Source organism: Octopus bimaculoides, chromosome 7 (genome assembly GCF_001194135.2).
Source record: "Octopus bimaculoides isolate UCB-OBI-ISO-001 chromosome 7, ASM119413v2, whole genome shotgun sequence".
NCBI lineage: Eukaryota > Metazoa > Mollusca > Cephalopoda > Octopoda > Octopodidae > Octopus > Octopus bimaculoides.
In genome coordinates, this window is record NC_068987.1 from 274,400 (window position 1) to 276,813 (window position 2,414).

General features: G+C 34.1%; 1 protein-coding gene across 1 annotated transcript in view; it reads left to right on the forward strand.

The window, feature by feature from the left end:
* LOC106872233 (uncharacterized) overlaps positions 1-2,414 on the forward strand; it is a 106,560-nt gene that overhangs the window by 33,277 nt on the left and 70,869 nt on the right. The window lies entirely within an intron of this gene.

Here is a 2,414-nt window from a genome sequence, read left to right on the forward strand (position 1 = left end):
ATTTGCTCGCGAATGTTTTAATGTTAACTTCATTCGTGTATATTTTAATGTTTTGACTATTATTTCTAGCAACGTTTTGACATGCCCATCCCACCCAGCCCCTGATGATGGAAGAGGCAGCGAACGCTCTGTTTTCTGATTGGCTGAAAATTCTGAAAATTATCAAACTTTGAACACTTGTAACATTTTTGCCAAATTTTTCTGGAATAAATGAAGAACAGATTCGGATTCAGCGTCAAAAATTACATCAATATGATACATTGAAATAATTTCTTTTAAAGATAATTGTAAACAGTGGCGAAAACCACGAAGATCCCCGATTCCTTTACACAGCACATTGGGCAGCAATCCCCTTTGAGCTAATCAATGCCTTTATAGGTAGAATTTAGTAGATGGAAACAATGTAGATAGTCAAATTCAGAGATGCTTGCGTGTTTAATTATTATCAAGCCTTACTATGAATTAAGGAAGAATGCAAAGACAACCGTTTATATTTATGGGACCAACTCCAAATGAGACGCGAAGATAACCACAAAAACCCCCAAATTTTCCCAAATTGACAAATTGTTAAAGAAAAGACAGCCTGGTTTTCTGATAACAAAATGACAGTTCCATGTTAAGTGCCACCGCGTGTTGTCCTACTTTCTCTCTAGAGTAGAAAAGAATTTGATTTCGATTTCGGCGCAGATAATATTAGGAATTTTTAAAGGAGACAAGATCTCCAAGAACTTGTTTGTAGCGAGATCGCTATGTACAGTTATTTGTAATCTACTTTCTCCCACAAAAATAAATAGGCGTTGAAAAAGATACATAGATCTTTGTTGCAGAATGAAAGGATGACAAAACCGTCATCTCTATAATAGCCATCTTGGATTGAAAGGAATTTTGAATTTTATTTGTTTGGAATAAATTATCCGACAATACCATTGACTTCTTTGGAGTCTTTAGGCTTCATACAACATCAAGTAAATGCTTAGAATGTTACAAATTCAAATGTCATATATATATATATATATATATATATATATATATATATATATATATATATATATATATTTATGTGTGTGTACGTGATTGTGAATGTATATATTCGTGTTCATAGACATATATATGTATACATGAGTATTTATATGGATATAAGTGTATCTGTATATATATAACGAGTATAATTGTATTTATCATTATTTTTTCTTTTTCTCTTTTAAGATCTGTTTCTTTTCTTTTGCACATTACATTAGCCCTCATCGTAAGCCAGGAGAAATGTTCTCTTTCTCCATATACAACTCCTTGCCGTACCTTTCTGCCATAATCCTCTCTCCAGTAATATCATTCCATTTCCACTCACTCTTCCGCCTATAATTTCTACTCAACTCTCTCCTTATCTATTTCATAATTACGTTCACTGCTCCATACCCTAAACTCCATAATTACCGACATAAACATTGCAGCCAGTTCCTTAAACATTCCTAAAACACGAATTATCATTTTTAACTATTTGACATTTATTCTGGATTGGCCCAGGTTCGGATTATTATCATCATCATCATCATCATCATTATTATTATTATTATTATTATTATTATTATTATTATTATTATTTGACATTTTATTTACTCGAACCCACACAAAAGCCAAATTCTTCGTCATTTACAAAATGCAGCCAGGAAATTCTAGTTTCAATTACTGTTCCAGCATAATTAATTCAACCAATTACGAGATATCATTAACTTTTCAGAATTCCATTCTCGGAGAATTCCTAGCACTAAACTCCTCTAATTCTCTATCTTTTAATATTTCACAACTATCCCTTAATTTTTGGTAGAAATATATATTTACAAATGAGCCCACTCTACATGTTTTTCTGTTTTAGAGAAGAGAGAAAGTAGTATATATGACCCTTTACAGGGATCCTGAGGCTGGTGAGAGGGAGGGATGTATCCTGAAACCGGGAACCAGGGTGAACTCCGCTAAAAGCACCCAAGGGGCCGGATGGAGTGATGTTGAACCAGGTAACATAGTGAGCTAAGAGGCGGTTGGTCATGTATTTGGAACTCAAAGAGTTGGAACAAATACCACCAGGCATTCGATCCCCCGTTCTTACAGTTCCGCTAAACTTCGGTCCCTGGATTCTAATTTTATTTTATCGGACCCAAAGGGATGAAAAGCAAAGTTTAACGTCGATGAGATTTGAACCAAGAGCTAGAACAGTCAGAATAAATACCCCAAAGTCGACTGTCTGAAGCTCCACCGAATTTCCTTCATCACTTCCTCATAGACGCCGTTGACTTCCAACGTATTCGATTTAGTTGAACCGTCAAACCTCACACAAGACGTGTTTTCCTTGTCTTTATTTCCCCTTGTTAGCAGTAATATATATATATATATATATATATATATATATATATATATATATA